The sequence below is a fragment of the Xenopus laevis genome, chromosome 6S, assembly GCF_017654675.1.
Source record: "Xenopus laevis strain J_2021 chromosome 6S, Xenopus_laevis_v10.1, whole genome shotgun sequence".
Classification (NCBI taxonomy): domain Eukaryota; kingdom Metazoa; phylum Chordata; class Amphibia; order Anura; family Pipidae; genus Xenopus; species Xenopus laevis.
Genome location: NC_054382.1, coordinates 43,722,755 through 43,743,117, shown reverse-complemented (window position 1 = coordinate 43,743,117; position 20,363 = coordinate 43,722,755).

Sequence of the window (20,363 nt, the reverse complement as noted above, 5' to 3'; positions counted from 1 at the left end):
CTAGCGCAGTGCCTCCACCTAGTGGGATCCGGGAATGCACCTACGGGTGGCCCCACTAGGAATACAGTAAAACACACACACAGTATTGGTTAACTTAAATAACTGTTTATCTAAAATAAATGGGCACCTAATACAGGCAGCACTCCTAACTGGTGGCAATAGGGCCTCACTAACAAACTTGCTAGCGCAAAGCTGTCTAGCTGTTTAATAAACAGTCTGTTTATCTTCAGCACTCTTTAGGGTATTGTCCCTTTAAACAGGATACTCACAAATCCTCTTTGGATACTTTACTTTAGAGCTCTCTTCAGGTGAATCCAGCACATTCAGTCATACAGTGCGACTACCAGCCCCTTTGGATGCTCAGATTGGAATCTCCTGCTGGTTGTTTCTCCAGTCTGTATTCCTTTCACACTCTCTGTCTTTCCAGGCATAGTATCTGCTTCCCTGTGCCAGCCCGATCCAAATGAATGCTTTTGGTGCAGCCTCTCAACTCTCTAGGCCCACCAGCAGCTCTCTGGCCTTTTTCTCTGTCCACCATGCGGCTCTCTATGACAGGCTTTCTTCTTTTGCCAGTCTCTGTGACTTCCTCTTCCTGCCAGCCACTCACTAGCTGCTGTGTCACTTCCTGTTGCACTGAGATCACTGAACAGCTGGTTGCTAGGTAACAGCTTACAGCACACAGACACAGGCTCTGTGCTTCTGCACAAGGAGTTTGCACAAATTCCCTACACCTGTTTTTTCCACAATGCCTCAGTTACAATAATGAAACTCCAGCCAATAAAGTAAATACCCCTTTTCAAAAATGGCAATGCCTGCACTGTCTCATAGTATTATCTGCGAGAGGCATACCTTTCCTCAATATATATATATATCTATATATATATATATATATATATATAGATATATATATATATATATATATATATATATATATATATATATATAGATATATCTATATATATTGAGGAAAGGTATGCCTCTCGCAGATAATACTATGAGACAGTGCAGGTATTGCCATTTTTGAAAAGGGGTATTTACTTTATTGGCTGGAGTTTCATTATTGTAACTGAGGCATTTATATATATATATATATAAAGATATATATAGACTCATACCTGTGACTATAAGGTAATGTATCCATTATTAATCATACTTGTATTGTGATTTTATATTTTGTCTATATATATATATATATATATATATATATATATATATTTATATATATATGTGTATATATATATATATATATATATATATATATATATATATATATATATATATATATAACACATACTGTATATACACACACACATCCAGTGTTCTACATTTACAGTGATAGACACAGTCTACCACACTATGATCTTTGTGATATTGTGCTATGCTTTTAATACCAGCCCCATAACAATTGCAGAATCTTGTATCAATAAATTAAAGGGGTTGTTCGAGTTAACTTTTAGTATGATGTAGAGGGTAATATTTTGAGAAACATTTTATATGCATTTTTATATTGTTTTTCTATGTTTATAATATTTTATATTATTATTATGATTTGAATAAGAAACTGGAATCTGAATAGGAAAATGAATAATTAAAAGTAGCAATACATCTGTAGCTTTACAGTGCTTTTGTTTTTTGGATGGGGTCAGTGACCACCATTTGAAAGTTAGAAAGAGTAAGAATATAAAGGCAAATCATTAAAAAAAAACTATAAAAAAATGAAGACCAATTGAAAAGTTGCGTAGAACTGGCCATTCCATGAACTTGGATGAACCACCCCTTTAAAAGTTTGGAATGTAGTATATTTGAAATAACACTCTTTCAAATTTCAAATTTCAAATTTCATTTGGTAAAGAACCTGAAGTCTTGAAAAGTTTTTCTACATTTCTACATTTTTTGCTTGTCCATTCTCTCAAGTGCAAATCATTATATCCATGCTGTTACTGACACCCCTTTCACAGCCCATCTGCCAGGGAATTGATACCTTACAGAGATGACAGAGATGATGGTTATTGGCTGTCACATTAATCATAGTGGGGTCCTGTGGCAGCCAAATACACTGGAAGCAGTTGCCACCACTAATTAAGAGCTAAATCTTTCAGCCACTGTTTAAGTTCAATGAATGTCTGTGTTTTAGATCTTTCAAAATTGGTCCAGTTCTGCCAGGCCCATAAGGGTATGTAATCAGAAGTGACCTTATGTCAAGAAAGGATGATATGTTTAGCTAGCCACAGGTTGCCACTTTATGCTAGGTGTGATACAGTATATAGATACAGTACATACAAAACCTAAATTACATAAATAATTATATATATATTATATATAACCCCACATTTTGTTTTGAATCTTGTATCTCTATTCATGAGGTATATCTTTTCATGTAAAACTAGTTTTTATATAGGAAAAAAAGATTTATGTGATAGCAAAAACTGATTTGTGTGATGTTCACAGGCAGCAAGAGGGATACTGAGTAATTCTAGGTTTACAACACCAATTGTTTTATCTGCCATAGCCCTCAAAAGGCTGTGTGAGGTACTTAATTAGATAACTAGAAGACCATTTAGCAGGAGCTTTATATGAGCAATGGCAATCGAATTTTCTACCTTATAAGAATCAAACATGGAGTAGCTTCAGTTTCCCTGTTTGCCCTGTTTAGTAGTTTCCTGTGTAGTTTCTGGGATTAAAGCAATAGGCAAAGTGTGTTAAGCACAAACCCTATATATTGCATTCATGTTGAACAAGAGGATATACTGCCACTTTAACTACTTTTTATTCTGGGGTCTTCTTGAGTGTCCAGCACCAATTGGCAGCGCCTGATACATAATAGATGATTCTACTGTTAGTTCAAGTTCAGCAGTGAGTTGAAGTGCCATGTTAGGCTTCACTTATATATAAACAGTGCAGGTTTGTGTTCTATTGAAATGTTTCCTATGCGGTAGGAACTCCCAAAGTCACTTTACAATGAATGAGGAGAGGGGCTGGTCATTTCACAAATAAACATATATAGCTTTCATTGCTTGAATCTTGCTTTTGCCTTTTGCTTCCTTTCATTAGCTGGAGCATTAAGCAAAGCTCATAATTAGTCACACAAAGTCTGCTATACATTTTACAACACACATGAATCCTTGTTTAGCAAAGCTGCAAGTCATAGTATTGTGCTGTGCCTAACAATGGTAACCTGGGTAAATGGCAACAGTGAAGGCTTCAGTGCACCCAGCAATATGCTTTATGATCAAGCCACCAGTGAAACACACAGAAGCATTAGCACCATTGTCAAAGGACAACAATGTTGAATGCAAATAAGTTCAGAGTTCATGAGCCATTTGAGAGGGGAGTAACATTGGTAAAGGGTTATTATGTTGGGCCACAAATGATTTGCCAAACAATAAAACAAAGGTGCATGGGTGTCTAAGAGATGATTGGTTCAGAGGTTATGCCAAGTAAATAAACAAGCTGTCACTTAGGCCGCTGGATATAACTGTTTTATAAGAGGCTATAGGGGTCGTTTATGTTGTGGAAAGCAGGGCGCATTGTGCAAAAATCACTTTGCCCTACTCCATTTTGTTTAACCCACTCTTTGTGTATTTTCTATCACAGAGGAGTTTTCACTGCAGCCCACTTAAAAAAGTACAATGTAAACACTAACACGTATTGCATCATAGAGCAACTGTACTGTGGATGGAGAAGTTGAGTTTAGTGAGGTGAGAACAGGCTTATGTCGGTAATGCATATGTACATGTCCTAAGACATTTAAGGGACCTTTAGACTAATACATTTGTATTTTGCATTTAAGGGACCTTTTATTTACAAGAGAGGCTTTCTCACATGAGCTTTAAAAACAAACCTGTATCAGCCTTGGGTAATTTAACTAATTACACTCTCCTAAACCTGGAGCATATTTACTAGGAAGTGTATTTTTTCCTCAGATGTGGTGATTATTGAGAATATAAAGTCAAAGTGCTGAGGGCAGTAAATAAGCCACAGTGACGCAAAAGTAACCAATGCTGGCTGCTATAAATTCTGCTGTTTCCTTGGAAACAAAAATAATAAACCACAAGCATTGTGTTGAAGAGCAACAGAAGCTGCCTTGATTATTCTGCTCTGGATTAACAAAACAGTGTGTCAGCATATTAAATTATACTCAATACATTTATTGTTATAATGTGCCTACATCTTTTAGCCATAAAAACTGTAATGTAGAACTAGAGTGTGATCATCAGAAACAGTTGTAGTACTGCCAATCATGAGCCAATCGTTTGCTATCTTACAGGAGGACTGCTCAACCAGTCAGATGTTTTATTTCATCCAAATATTACAGTACTATAGAAAAGAAAGAGTAAAAAAAGGTGTATGATGTCCTCAGGATGGAAAGGGAAAACACAGAGGGGCAAATTCACTAAATGACGAAGCGCCTAACGCTAGCGTGAATTCGGTAGCGTAGCGCATTTTCGTTAATTTGCCAATACACTAACGGACGCTGGCGTAAATTCTCTAGTGTTACTTCGCACCCTTACGCCTGGCGAATTTGCGCAACGGACGTAACTACGCAAATTCACTGACGCGCAAATTATTCTGAACGCTACCTTTTATGCCAGACTTCCTTCGCCACCTCAGACCAGGCGAAGTGCAATAGAGTAGATAGGGATTGCTTCAAAAAAAGTTAAAAATGTTTCTAATTCCCAAAAAACGCTGGCGTTTTTTCTTTTTTTATGGGTGATAGGCTCAAAAAGATCAAAACATTTTTTGGGGCTACCCTCCTTCCCCCCTACATTTCCTAACTCATGGCACCTTAACTATACAGTGGGCACATGTGTAGGGCAAAATAAAAATTTAATAAAAATTTTATTTGCTGTTTTGAAGGTTTCCGAGGCTTGTGTAGTACTGCTACATATACCTCCATTGTAACTTAAATTTGGCACCGTATGCAAATTAAGCATCGCTAGCGTAACTTCGCTGTGCTTGGCGAATTAACGCTAGCGCAACTTCCCTACCTTACGCTTCCCCTGAGCGCAACTTCGGATTTTAGTGAATTTGCGTAGCGCTGGCGAAAATATGCCTGGCGAAGTGTGGCGAAGCGGACGCTGGCGCAACTACGAATCTTAGTGAATTTGCCCCAGAGAGTATAGGAAGACCACCTGGATCTACCCAGCCCAGTGTGCAAACCATGTCCTCGGAAATAAATCATATATTGAGGATGCCAAGCTGTGCTGAAGATAATGGTTCTTGGCAATACTTCCAAAAAAATAACAATTGGCTGCTGTATTCAATTATGAAAGCTGGAAAGAGGCAGAAAAAGTCAAATATTTCAACAACAATGAAATGAAAACAAAAATGAAAACAAAAATGAAGCTGATAGTTGGTAACAACAGGACATTCTATAACAAATAATAATTAAAGGTGATTGTTCTACTGTAACTGTAAATATGAAGTCAGCATGAATAATACATATTGTATTATAATGTTTTTATCATACTACAATATGGCGTTATTTTGTTTAGATTTGTTTTACTTGTACAAGGGCTACTAAATATAAAATGGACAAATGTAATATACATTGTTCAGAATGGTTGTTTACATAAAGTTCATGATAAACAGAGAGGATTTAGGTTCCATACTCTCTGGAGCCAACACAGGAGTGTCACATTTTGCTTCATATATGAATTCATATTGAGGAAGACCCTGTAAGCGAGTTCATTCCCTTAATGCAGGCTTACACTGGCAATTTGAACAGCTGCAGTAAAATGCCACAGGCACGGACTGGCAATCTGTGGGTTCTGGCAAAAGCCAGAGGGGCTCCTATAAGGTGCCATAGAAAATCAGTATTTTGTGGGCTGGTGGGGGCTGTTTGGGCTGTTTGGGCCTCTGTGTACCTTAAATGGCAGGGCCTATTTTATTTCTCAGTCCGGACTTGGCCACAGACAACCACTATTTAGTGGGCATGTGGGGGTAGTTTGGACCTCTGTGCACCTTAAATGCCAGGGCCTATTTTGAATCTCAGTCCAGACCTGTCTAAAACAAACTGATAGATAAACGCACATGCCGTAAGGAGGAATTTTGGGCCAAAAATCCAATGACCCATAGAGCAGAGGTTAATGACCCCACCGAGGCCTGAATCTGCTGCCGCTTTCTTACTTATATGTCTGTATGACATCCTAGTTAGGGGGCAGGTGGGAGGGTGATCCCTACATGCCTCCCAGCGCCGGGCCAACCTGGCCAGATGCCCATGCACATGCGCGAAAAAAAGGTGCAGCATGAAAGGAACAGTGCATATGTGCTAAAAAGACCGCACACTTTGGCTAGAGTGAAGACCAGGGAATGGACTAGGGGGTAGGAGAAGAAGAGAAATGCATGCTTGGCGCCCCCCCATTCTGCATTGATGATAATTGTTAATCTGGCATCCTGGGTTAGCACATCTGTTCTTTAAAAAAGGACACTAATCCGGGTAGGTTCAACAGAGAGCACAGTATTCCTCAATAATCCCTTGTGCCCAATGAAGGTGTGCACATGCACAGTACAGAGAAAATTATATTTCCAATGTTCCAATTCCTTTGAGAAACAAACACTATGATTCTCGACCTAGGACAGTAGCAGATATTTTTCACAAGTGGGAAACTGGTTCTAACTGGTTCAAGCCTTCTCACCCAAATTGTCAGCTGCCAAATCTTGTTGTGAGGAATTTTAATATCCTTTGGGTAAATTTAGAAAATGTTTTTCTCTTTCTCTGTATCATTTTAATGCTACCCAGGAATTAGATAGGTGAAGAATTGCAGATGGTTGCCTAAGTCCCTAAGTCTCCACAGCTTTGTTAATGACATTATTATCATATAATTATGTTACTAAATTTCTTCTGCACTGATATAATGTGGTTGTATGGAGGGCTATCTTGCATAAGAATGGCCTTTTGAGTCATTTACAGAATACAATTGCTCCATCCCCAGGTCAGCATTAAGATTTTGAGAGGTGGAACAGAAGGTATAAACCAACATGAACGGATTACTGTTAAGTTTACCTTGAATAAACAGCTTGTAGAGCTTTCACTTGGTCTCTGCCCAAAACATTTCTCCATGCTGGGTGAAAATGGGGGGCAGCAAATCATATAGCCTGTTCCATTACCAGCCCACATGCTGCTTTATTTTCAAATGGGCACAACAGAAATGTCAGATTTCTAAAACGGTCAACAGCAGTTCTGTTAGAAAAATTGTTTTGCTCTAGATTTAGAGGTAATTGATTTTCCACCATTTGCTATTCCGGGACTCCAACAGGCTGGAGTCATTTGCAGCTGCCACTGAGAAGACTTATTAAAAAGATAAGGCTTTCTGCAGGAATAGCTAATACTCCTTTCAGAACCCTGCCAGGGTTGTTTAACCCTTTGGCAACCTAAGCATGTGCACAGAAAATAACAACTAAAATAGATCGGCCTACTACTACCCAGTCTGCATTGCAGAAGTAGAACTTGAGAGGGGCAATCTGTTGGGGGAACCAGTGGGGCACAGAGAAATAAGCAGTTTAATGAGACATGGGACATGACCCACTATTGTTGCTGCCCCAGATCTCCCTCCCAGCCCAGGGGGGCAGAGGGGGATTGCGTATGGGGCGGGGGCTTGAGGTGTTTTTGGGGTGGGGGAACCAGGGGTTGTGTGGAGGCCCCTGAAGCAGCAGCCCCAGTCTGACCCTGACCAGAATAGAGGTGCGCTTAATAACTTTGCTGCAGTACCATACCTTATGTCAGTATCACCACCCAGCAGGCCCGGACTGGCAATCTGTGGGATCTGGCAAATGCCAGAGGGGCTACTATAAGGTGCCATAGAAAGTCAGTATTTAGTGGGCTGGTGGGGGCTCTTTGGGCCTCTATGTGGGCTGATTGGGCCTCTGTGTACCTGAAATGCCAGGGCCTATTTTAATTCTCAGTCCGGACCTGCCACCCAGTAACAGTTTAGGCTTTTTTCAGCATCTGTACAGAACAACCTTCCATGTTCATACTTTACAGAACATGTTTCACAAATACAAAATACATTTTGAGTAGTTCTCTGATACTATAGCATAGTGGTATCTGATTGTTCTGCTGGGCAGGCATGTGATTTTGGGGTAAACGGATGGCAGATGGGGACTCAGCAGCACCTCTATGTAGATGTTTTGTTCTTTGGCACAATTTTCTGCTGAGTAATACATTACTATGGAAATATGTCTTTGGCTTATGGGATTTTCCAATCAACCAAAAAGTATAAATGATCCCAAAACAGATACTGTGGTTTTAGACCCAATCACTGAATTTACTTTGATCAAAAGATTATAGATCAACAGCCAGTGCCTGCCTATGTATAGCCTCTCTGGTCTATAAATGATCATGCATCATATGCAAGAGAAACATCTCTTTAATTATGAAAGCAATTTTAGGAAAATATTATTTATGACAATTTTAACATATAATCATCACAAGACAGATCAGAAGCATTCCCTCTGGCTATGAAACAAAGAACATCTTTTGAGCTATTTTTATAATTGATGCCAGCAGAATACTCTACTTATCCAAACTGTTATGTCTTCTCAGAACATGCAACGCAGACTGGCATGTCTTTTATTGATCAATGGTAAGTGCTCATTACAGGTATTGTTGCTCTGCAGTTGCTGAATACACACCATGTTTCCCTTTTTGTTTAGGTGTCTTGCAATCAATATCCCTTCTCCTTTCTTGCTTTGCAAGCATTCCTGAAAACAGAAGGGTCCTGCTCATAACAGCTTATGCAAAGTGAATTTAACATGGAAGCAGCTTGTCTGTGTTCCTGCATTGTACCAGGAGAACCAAGCACTATATTATCTTATTGGTAAGGATTACCTATGTAGTAGGGTAAAAAATTGGCACAGAATGGAGACTTCAGGCAGTCTCCATACTGCTTAAGCCAGCTAACTCTCTCTCACAATTGGGGGATGGGGGGTTGTTTTCCCTTCCCAGTCTAACTGTTTCCCTGGTAGTCATGTAGCTGGCCAGGGGTGTCATGTCTTTAATAATGGAAGTCACCATAACTTTGCTCTCTTTGGTCCCACTTGCTAGTGGGGAGTGGTTGTTGCTGGAGAGACTGAGGTGGAGATTGGCCTCAGCAGGAGAGTCAATGTACAAATATATCTGTAAAGGCTCACTCTAGAAGTGAGATATAGGACCAGGGTAGTAGGTGGAGCAGCCAGAGGCTCCAAGTATGAAACCAGGACATTAAGTACCCTGTGGTGTCACCCTCCAGCATAGGGACGCAGTTAGGCTCAGGAATAGAAATTCCTGGAGAAATTCACTGTTGCAAGCATCCGCTAGAGCTGGGGAATAGTTCAGCTTTTAGCAAGTACTATCTCTGGGTGCTGCAAGTACTAAGCCTTTGTGAATACCATTCAGGGAATTAAATGTCTGAAGTATACATGAAGTAATAGAATGTGTGCCATCTGGCCAGTACCACCAAAGAGACTGTGCAAGGTCCAGCAAATAAAGAGTTATCTGTTACAAGAACTACCGGCATCCACGTTATTGTGAAATCAGCTGTGTGCGAGTTATTCTTACACTGATGGAGTGAAGGCCCATCTGAGAAAAAGATTCCCATGTTATTAATGCTCTACCAGGAGTTGCAGGAGTTGTCACTTGTCTGGCCAAGTCTGAGGTAATCCATCTACAGGTAATACAAACTACAAAGTGTCAGTTCCCGTATTGGTCAAAATAGTTTTGCACTCAATAAATAGATCCAGTTAAGTGCAGGGGTGCTCAGGAAGTATACTGGCCCCAGGGGGACACTGGCTAATGCACAATATAAGATAAAGTTGGACCCTAAATTTAGTTTGTGGGGAGAACATCTGTTTCCATCAGTGAGCCAACATTGGATGTACCATTCTATTGTCAGGTAAAATGCTCCTTTGCATGAATGCTGCCCATTCATGCCAAAGTACTGTGTTGGCTGCAGTACATAGTATATTTACATACTAGAAAAGTACTACATTATGTTTTGGGTTTCTATACCAGCCCAAGGCAATCACAACACTTTAGCACTGCAGATCTGTGCCACCAAAGATGCCTCTGTAGCCTCTCATCTTCTTGTCTGCTGATTCACTGAACATGCTCTGTGCTGCTGTCACTTACCTAAACTTAGGGACCCACTCACATTATATTGAATATATAAAATATTTCCAATATAAGACTGATTGTTAAATAATTCAGATTATTGGTACATGGCAGTTCAGAAACAAGCACACTTATCTATTTTTTTGCTTGATGATCTGTGACAACCCCTAAGCTCGCCTTCTCAACAGATGCTCAAAGCACACTGACCATGTGCGTGTCACAGACATTCCTGACAAAATCCAAGATGGGAAACTCCTGTGAATACTTTGAAGGCCTGAATCATTAACAATATAGAGATGCTGAATCTTTAAGGTTCAATAAGTTCAGTATATAATATATGGCATTTCTATCCATATTCCTTTTTAGGGTTTAGTTCTCCTTTACTCTTTTAAAAGTATATGATCATGCTTCCTGTTGCACATTTGTGCCATGCCCGTAGAAGCTTCAGTAAAGGTCATTAAACTTAACACACATCTCCTCTATGCTCTGCTTTTACTAAAAGTTAATGTGCTAAATGAACTATTAACAAAACAACTGTCACTGTTACACTCAGCAATTCCACTGACAGTAATCTGGGGCCACAACATAGACAGCACACGCACACTGAAGAGCTGGTTATGTCTGTTTCTGCATAGAGGTATGTACAATATATATAATATTATATAATATTCATGGGCCAGTTTTCCCTCTATGGGGCAAATTATATAATATTCATGGGCCAGTTTTCCCTCTATGGGGCAAATTCAATAACCGGCGAAAATTCGCCTGCGCTTTCTTTGCGCACATCGCAACACTTCGCCAGGTGTAAATTCGCCTGGACAACGCTAATTTACGAAGATCCTAAAATGCGCACAGGGTACCGAACACTGGCGAAGTTGCACCAGAGAAAATACGCTCAGCAGTTCGAAGTTACGCTAGCGTTGGCTAATTTGCACACGGCCTGCATTTCAGTACAATGGCCGTATATGCTGCAGCAAATACATTACACTACACAAGGCCAGGGAACCTTAATAAAATGATATAGAGGTTTTATATTGCCCTACACAAGTGCCCACAGTTTAGTTTAGGTGCCATATGTTATAAAATGTAGGGGAAGGAGGGTACCCCAAAAAAAGTTTGATCTTTTTCAGCCTATCACCCTGTAAAAAAGAAAAGACACCAGAGTTCTAATCATTTTTATCAATCTGCAGTGATTGCAAGGCAGATAGTGATGTGTTGAAAGGTGCACCTAGCTATAGATATGTGCAAAGACAGATTTAATATGAAGGTATAAGGGGAGCCTAGAAGCATGGGTAAGGCCCATAACAGAGGCACTGAAGAATATATGTCATAATCTGTCTATTTGGGCCTTCTAAACAAGGGATAAGATCTTGCTATTTACATCTTCAGGCCTAACACCCATTGCAGTAGCTCAATGCGGTAGCTCAGACTTACAGAAGGGGATATATACAATTTAGCTGATTCATCCATGGCTAAATTATATTATAGACCATTACTTTATAGTATTATTTTAGACTACAGATAAAACAGAAGGAGGTTGAAGTTAATAAACTACATTTGTTGGGAGTTGACATGGGAGTAGAGAATTAGAATGGCAAGCTGTAAAGTCACACAAGCATTTTTTTAATAGTTCTGCCAAACCAGTTTCATTCTTTGTCAAATTCCCTTTGGGATGTATCAACAGGAGTAGTGTCAGATGAGACTTTCACTTGAAAACCATATTTTGATGATGTTTGCTTGATCCAGAGCCTGTGGATTAGGTAGTAGCTACTTAATTCCACATACTTCAGAATTATCAGAATGTTCCCCTTGATAAGATAATATTATTAATTAGGATAGCAATTACATATGAGTAAATTATGTTATTTAATAACATATATTTTCAGTAAAAAGGCATGAAAACACTTAGCAGTACCTGTACTACAAATAGTATCATGCTATAATATATGAATTGAAGGATTGGGATATATTATGTAGGTTATCTAGAATGTTAGAAACTAAAAGCTATGCCATTTTCCTCAGTGCTTGTTTTTACAAAATCAGTTCTTCATTTTTGGCTGATTTGTTTTTTTGTCTGTACTTCAGCACACATAAATCTATACTGATGCAAAATAAGCATGTTAGGTGTTTTTAAAGGAGTCAGAAAGAAATGCATTCAGCCCAGCACATGCTGGGTGCATTTAAAGGGGTGGGTCACCTTTAAGTTAACTTTTGATATGTTCTAGAATGACCAGTTCTAAGCAACTGTTCAGTTTGTCTTAATTTTTTTATTTTTTTATGGTTTTTGAATTATTTGCCTTCTTCTTCTGACTGTCCAGCTTTCAAATGGAGGTCACCCCATTAAAAAAAAAACAAATTCTCTGTAAAGCTACAAATGTATTGTAATTGCTAATTTTTAATTACTCATCTTTCTATTCAGGCCCTTTCCTATTCAAATTTGCGTCTCTTATTCAAATCAGTGTAGGGTTGCTAAGGTAATTTGGATCCTAGCTACCAGACTGCTAAAACGGCAACCTGGAGAGCTGCTGAATAAAAAGCTAAATAACACAAAAACCACAATCATAAAAAAATTAAAACATATTGTCTCACAATATCATTCTCTACATCATACTAAAAGTTATCCCAATCCCTTTAAATGAAATATGCTCCATGCCTTTCTAGCTGGATTTTCTACTGTCCCTGTTACATGATTTGCTAACCATCTTAGACTGTAAGCTCTATATGGCTAGCAAAGTATATTTCTTGAACCACCATGCATTTGGTCAAACAGAAGGTGGGAAATCATAGGACCTTACTTGGCCCCCCTCGACAGGCATGGGGGGGTCTATTTTGTAACTATAGAGGGGGTGAACCTCGCAACTGCAGGGGGCCCTGGGGGAAAAGCAATTTTGTCTGCTATTCTAACAATGAAGAGCAACAATGCAAAAGGTATATGCTGTGGCGGAGCCTGCTCTGTGTGAGTCCGTGTGGGGAACGAGGTGGCTGGGAAAGAAGAGGGGAGGGGGGAGTGAGCAGCTACCAAGCTCGACAGTGAAGGAGACAAGCTAATAAAAAGTCACTGGCTGAACATCAGCATCACCAGTAACTTCCGGTTTTAGAAAGAAGCCGGTTAGCAGGACATTGGAGCGCGCACTTAAGTGCAGGTCGCCACTTTGCCGTTTTACAACAAACCGGAAGTGAGATTTCGTTGCTTTATTTATGTATTAGATATTAAAGAGAGTTAACTTTGTCCAGGATAGCAGTATTATTGGAGGGGGGAGGAATGGATTTTTTACTTAGTGTTACTTGCCCTTTAAAAAGACTTAAAGGGATGGTTCAACTTCAGCTTAACTTCTGGTATGTTAAAGAATGGCTGATGCTTTGCAACTTTTCAATTGTTGACTTTTTTAACATTTTTTAAAATGTTTTTTTGAATTTTTGGCCTTCCTCTTCTAACTCTTTCCATCTATCAAATGGGGGTCACTGACCCAGATAACCAAAAACATTTCCTCTGTGAGGCTGGAATTTTGTTATTGTTACTTTTTATAAGTTATCTTTCTCTTTAGGCCCTCCTCTATTCATATTCCCATCTTTCTTTCAAACCACTGCCTGGTTGCTAGCTTAAAGTGCACCCTAGCAACCAGATAGCTGCTGACATAACAAATTGTGAAGCTGCTGAACAAAAAGCTAAATAATTAAAAAACTTCAAATAATGACAAATGAAGGCCAAACTGCAAACTGTCTAAGAATAGCAGATCTGTGCCTCCAAATATGGACCAGTCGCTCTCCATCTTCTTTTCTGCTGATTCAATGCACTCTGTGTTGCTGTCACTTACTGAGCTTAGGTATTGGCACACAATATAATGACTATATACATCATATAAATGTCAGAATCAGAATATAATAATGAGCCCTGTAGAATCAGCTTATATTACAGACAAACATAATTTTTCTGCTAAATGATTTGTGTCGACCCCCTAAGCTTAGCTTCTCAACAGCTGCTCAAAGCACACTGAGCATGTGCGTGTCACTGACACTCCTAACAAAATCCAAGATGGGAAACTGGGCCTGGATCATTACTACTATAGACATGTTGACTCTTCAGGCTGGTTCAATAAGTTCAGTATAAAATATAGCATTTCTATACATATAAATTTTTCGGATTTAGTTCTCCTATAAGTTACAGACAGTTATCTGGACGTCTTCCAACAGAGTGACCCTCAACAGCTTTTTGAACCCCCACTTTTTTCCCTCATTTTATTTCTTCCTATTCTATGTTTTTGTCTATCTAACCTCCCCACCATGGCTATTCTTATATTTAGGGGCAGATTTATCAAGGGTCGAAGTGAAAATTCGAATGAAAAAAATTCGAATTTCGAGCAATTTTTTGTGTACTTCAACTAGGGAATAGTCCAAATTCGATTCCAATTTGAAAATTTTTTGAAAATTCTAATATCGAAATTTATCATGTACTGTCTCTTTAAAAATTCGACTTCGACCATTCACCATCTAAATCCCGCTGAATTACTGTTTTAGCCTAAGGGGGACCTCCTGGAACCTATTTGGATTGAATTTGTGGACTTTGAAAAATCAAAGGTTTTTTTTTAGAAAAAACTGATTTTTTAAATAAATTTCAGTTGGTCTTTTTTTATCCGAATTTCGAAGTTTTTCGACCCTTGATAAATCTGCCCCTAAAAGTGTTAGGTGTTATTGGTTTGTATTAAAATTGAAATTGATGATAAAATTCAGGGCAAACCTAAATAATTTTCCATTAGTCATTATAATAGCAAAACATTTGAAATATTGATTTAATTTACTTGAATGGATAAAAAAACATTTTAGGACCTGTAGGTATATGTTACCCATAGGGCTGGCAAGTTACATTGCTACTAGTAGATAAGATACTTCTCACAGTGCCCTGCCAATTGTTACCATTACCCTGATGCTTTTTTTTGTAGTGTAGTGCAATACTGTATGTCAGGTTGCCTTCCTGTGTATACAGTTCCCATTATTATTTATTATCTGATAATCTATTATCACACCCAATAATTCAGTTGTTAATCACTGATAGAATCCTGTTTTATAACCAAATATATTCAAATGCGTTGTGACTTGTGCAACCTGCAAAAATGTTGATGTTGTATGCGTAACAGGCAAGTTTAGGCTGATACAGCTGTGGGTGGGAGAGTGTGGGCTAGCCTCCGAAAGCATTTCTCAGAAAAATACATAGGTGACGTGAACAGGAAGGTGAATGTAGCATCCTCTGTGTGGAGTGGATTGTGTAATACTCATTGGTTTGGTATATAAATGTTATCATTTTTTTTTTTATTGGAAACAACTATCCACCCAAGGAATTAATGCAAAAGAATCTGGGAGCACTAAATGTGTCCAAGACATATGATTAAAGAATACAGTATGTTATGATAATGTATGATGTCTGAAGCAATGGATAACAGTCTACCAATGACAACTATATAGTGTTTTTCAGCAATCAATTTGACACAATCTTCACAAAATCAAAAAAGAATTTTTGTGCCTAAACCAATGGATACCATTTAGTAAAGTATACTGTATTTCTTGAAAAAAATATTTTGTCATATTTTATGGCTCCAATTCTGCCTATTTTAGAACAGAACACATTCAAAAGCTGCCCTAAAATCCATTGACTATATCCCAGCAGGGTTATTAGCACTGGAACTGTGATTCCCAAACTGTGTGGTAGGAGGGCACAAAGCAATAACTTTGCAGCCCAGCCTGAAGGCTAGTTAGGGTAAAATTTGTTGAGAATTCCTGTTTGTTCTACTGCTCACACCTGGTTATTATGAGCAAATTAGTAAATTTGCAGTCTGTAGATTAAATTACCAATCCATAGAAAATTCTCTGTATATTGATCTCTACCTTTTCTGTAAACCTGGGACACCAACTCCAGCTGAGGAAAAGGAAGGCATTGTTTATACAAACCTTATTATCTCTATTTAAATGGTAAATAAAATGTGTATTTTTTTTAAACTTCAAAACTAGGCAAGAGACATTCCACAAAAGTCCTACTTGTGCTCAAATGGAAAAAGGAACAGTAATATCAAAAAATGAAATTGTTTTAAAAATAAAATGCAGTGTTGCCCTGCACTAGTAAAACTGCTGTGTTTGCTTCAGAAACATTATTATTGTTTATATAAATAAGCTGCTGTGTAGCCATGGGGGCAGCTATTAAAATGAGAAAAAGCTCAAGTTACACAGCAGATAGCAGATAACCTCTGTAGAACATAATGCTATCTGTTATCCATTATATATCCTGTGCCATATAGCCGTTTTTCAATTTACGCCATTCTACTCAGCAGCTTGTTTATATGAACTATAGTAGTGTTTCTGAAGCAAACACATCAGTTTTACCAGTGCAGGGCAACACTACATGATATTTTCATTACTTTAAAACACTTTCAGTTTTTTGTGTTACTGTTCCTTTAAGGTGTATATCATCCGTCATGCAAAAACAGCAGTGCACTATTACTGAAAGGGTTAACTTGGGCACATTTGGTCCAAAGATATACAGAGAACCTTAAGGTGGCCATATTCACCAAACGAGCAGATCTCTCCCCGATATGCCCACATTGAAGTGGATGATATTGGGCTAATCTGATCATGGGCCCTAGTGCCAACACTGGTGGTGGATCACGTGACCTCATCAACGAATAGATGCGGCCGCGATCCAATGGGATTTTTAATCCTGCCCGTTCGACATCTGGCCTATCGATCCGTAAAGCCCGTCGGAGGGCCCTACACACGGCCAATGAGTTGCCGACTAGTCCTATCTGCAGCTTTTATCGGCCCCTGTATGGCCAGCTTTAATTTGTCGTTCCCGCAGGGGGTTGTGTAAGTATGTGCATTTGTCTTGCTACAAGACGAGTAGGGACAAATTATTTGTCCAAGTTGATAACAGTTTATCTCCTTTTGAACTAATGATCAAAGGAAAGGCACACCAAGAAGCATAGGACCTGGGCAAATGGTGTACTTCTCTCAGCCTGTGTTTGTTTTGCAGTCTGAGAGAAGCTCCGTGCCCCAGCTCGCTGGTTCATCACTGAAAAGTGCAGCTTCTGTTTGCATGCAGGGACCCACAGCAAAGCGGAGGTCGGCTTGAAAGCAGAAAAGCAGGCATTTTCAGGAAAACTGTCACTCCACCATAAGGTGATAATTATAGTACAAGGATTTACAGTCTGTCAGTGCAAGGGTAATGTATATAGGATTCCACGTGAGTGCTGTGTCTATATATATATATATATATATATATATATATATATATATATATATATATATATATATATATATATATATATATATATTCATTCTGTCATTCTATCTAACCAATCAGATTTCAGTATTCCAAAATGTATGTTGTACCTAGGGTTGCCACCTTTTCTGGAAAAAAATACCGGCCTTCCTATATATTTATCTTTTTTCCCTATTAATAACATTGGAATCAACCATCATTTGTATTAGCCAGGCCGGTAAAATACTAGCCAGGAGGCAACCCTAGTTGTACCTGTGACCAGTCAGATTGCATAATTCCAATTGCAGAAGTATTTAACAGAGCATTGTGGCAAAGATCAGAACCCCACTGCCTGGAGGAGGAAGGAGGGGATATTCATGGTATGAATATTTCCCATGTGAGACCTAGATATAAAACTCTTTTGATAACAGTAAATTTACAGGCAATGCTTTAATTATATTACTGTTATAAGCTGAGAGAGAAGATTTAACAAGTAAAACACAAAGGTCTGAAAAAAAAACTTGCTTCAAGATTTAGGTCTATGGCATAAGTGTTTGTGACATATGTGTGTCTGTAACAGTCCTCTTAATAGATCCATCTTCTTTAGCAGCTTTTCTTAGGGTAGGGACACACTGGGCGATTTGGGGAGATTTAGTCGCCTGGCGACTAATCGCAGCGACTTTTCTCCCCGAATGCCTCCCCTCACTCTGCGCCTGGATAAAATGAAAAGTCGCCGGCGCTAATCACACACGGCGATTCGTTTTCCGAAATCGCCCGAAGTTGCCTCACGAGGAAACTTCGGGCGACTTCGGAAAACGAATCGCCGCGTGTGATTAGCGCAGGCGATTTTTCATTTTAGCCAGGCGCAGAGCGAGGGGAGGCATTCGGGGAAGATTGGTCGTGGAAAGTCGCGGCGATTAGTCGCCAGGCGACTAAATCTCCCCAAATCGCCCAGTGTGTCCCTACCCTTAAAGTGGATACTCACTAGGGCAAATTTTCAAACTGGAGTGAAAAGTGCAAGAAAAACAAAAACAAACAGTACAGCATTTTTTTTGTACTTTGAACCCAGCCTTACTATGTAAATGAATCACAGGTGGTGTTCCCTTTGTATATAGGCAATTGTCCTTCCACCCCTAACCACTCCTGCAACAGGTGGCAAGGATATGGCTGGCCAGCGCAATGTGTTCCCTGCAAGAGTACTAACACTTGTGCTTTGTGCCCTTAACATCTGGCGCACTTCTGCCCCAGGTGATAGTAAATGACCACTACTGCCCATGACACTAGTTCTGTAGACAGGTCATCACGAACCAATAGAGGAATAGTATTTTGAATGAAAACTAAATCACCTAGGTTCTTTAATTACAATACAGTCTTTTGAGTTAAAAAAAAAACATATTTACAAATTACGCTTTGGATAATGGATATCACAAAGCTGCCCTTCCAATTTTACCCCAAAGGAAGGAAGAAGCACTGCTTTGTACTACCTAGGATTGTGGAATAGGACTGATACGATGAGGAATGTAACATGTATACACTTCAATACTGTATGTCGAGATCTCAGTGGAGGGTCCCCAAAGGCCACCCAGGCTAGGATTTGTGGTGAGGCCACATAGGCCTGGGTCTAGGGTGGCAAAAATTTAGGGGCGGCATACTGCCCAGCCGCAACCCTGTGGATAAAATGGGGACTCAAAGCCCCCACAGTGCTCCCATGATTTAAATCACGCTCGATGGCGCCTCATGCAGCCGGCGCTAGGACCATGGTCCTATCGCCGGAAGCAGCAGGGGGGGTCGAGAGCAACAGAAGAAGCCGGCCTGGGACAATGCGCATTGGGGCGCCGCAATTTGAAATCCGGCCCTGAGGCCACCCCAAAAAAAATCTTAACACACTGGAGGAAAAAAAAAAAAAGGTAAAATGTTGAGAATTTTTCCTGAATGTTAGTAAATCAAAAGAAGAAGTTGAGTTTTTGGATACTGGCTCCCTTAAGATTTCCAACATATGCTCAGGACTCCTAGCTCACAGCAAAGTGAACTTATGGTCTAAACAGTGACCTTGTTAAAATATGAATATCTCTAACATTCTGATTGGATTAAAAATGGTGAAATAGGATCAGCGCAGCTCCCATTGACTTCTTTAGCACCTTGACAACTTTCACTTGGCGATATATTGCTTAGAGGTTTTTGTGGTTTTTACACTTAATAAATCATGAATTTTTTGTCATAAAAAAACAAATTAGATTGATAGTAAATGGACCCCTTAGTATTAGCGACTAAAAAATAGGCATTACCACACATCTCACCCTTACTGGCCTTCCAGCTGGGTTCCTTTCTACTGCACTGCTGCACTCCGTTGGTGGATTGTGCAGGTGGGTCTGTGATCATTGTCTGCAGGTTACGTGCAATTGATCCGTGCAATTGCCACTTTACTTAGCCGTCTTTTGTGCCAGGAAACTGGGAGGGTTAAAATGAGGGTGAAGGGGTGACTAATTAATTGGGGTTCGGAAGTAAACCAGTGTTAAGCTGGGCAGGTGGGTTTGATACCCATTTTTTTCTCTAGGTTACTAGACAATTGTCCTTATTCTCACCCCGTTATTATTTTAGCGTCTCACTGCAGACCTAACAGATTGGTCTAACACCTACTTCACGACCTGCACATATTGCTTTACCTATTTTCAGTTTCTTCATCCCCCTGTTCCTAACTTTATTTTAAACGTTTTCCTGGGCTCATAGTTTTTATGTAATTTATTAGTAAAAGTTTTAATTTGTTCCTTGAGATATCAGATCCTATGATGGGGAGGTGCAACTTTAAGGGTTAGCTTTTTCTCTTTTCAATTACAATAGAATTAATCCTCATTAGAAGCAAAACCGGCCTATTGGGTTTATTTAATGTTTACTTGATTTTTAGGGATGCACTGAATCCTTCTGCCTGGCCAAACCAAATCCGAATTTGCATATGCAAATTAGGGGTGGGGAGGGAAATCAAGTCACAAAACAAGGAAGTAAAAATGTTTTCCCCTTCCCACCCCTAATCTG